The following is a 734-nucleotide window of genomic DNA, read 5'->3' on the forward strand; positions in this document are numbered from 1 at the left end:
AAATTAACTTGACAGCATCTAACAACAACATGATGTAAAGAATTTTGAAAATAAACTTGACAAGAAATAATAACTGACTTCATGAAGCAGAGGAATTAAAAATCAAGCCCTACTCAAGGAATTGTGAAAATGGTGATCACATTAATTGAAGTTCTAAAAGTTTTTAAAAAATGGTTGAAAGAAACTGAGTTCAATTTTTAAACATATCTATTACAAGATGTCATGGGCTCTCTGGGGTGTAATGGTTAGCAGACAGTTACAAGTGTTGATGTTGAACTCAAGATGGATAAAGATTTGTCAGTGATGGAGAGCAAGGAGATTATTTTTAAAATAGAAGGAACAAATTGTCACTATTTTATACTATTTGCAAGCTAACATGTTAGTCACTGCAGTGTTATGGATGCTGGTAGAAGATACAAGACTGGTTGAGAGATGGACAGTTTATTTCTCACAACTAACTCACTCACTCACTACCATTGAGTCAATTCTGACTCATAATGACTCTCACAGGAGAAGAATGAGACAGTCAACTTCTGTAAAGGTTTTACAGCTTTGGACACCCTATGGGGTAGATCTATTCTGTCCTATAGGGTTTCTATGCTTGAGAAATGACTCAATGGCAGTGAGTTTGGGTTTTTTGAAATCTATACAACAAAGTTCTACCCAGTAAGGAAAAAATGTTTCAACAGGAGATCTGGTGGCATAGTGCCTAAGACATTTGACTGCTAACCAGA

This window comes from Orycteropus afer, unplaced genomic scaffold (genome assembly GCF_000298275.1).
Source record: "Orycteropus afer afer isolate SDZICR_OR568_19922 unplaced genomic scaffold, OryAfe1.0 scaffold00332, whole genome shotgun sequence".
Lineage (NCBI taxonomy): Eukaryota > Metazoa > Chordata > Mammalia > Tubulidentata > Orycteropodidae > Orycteropus > Orycteropus afer.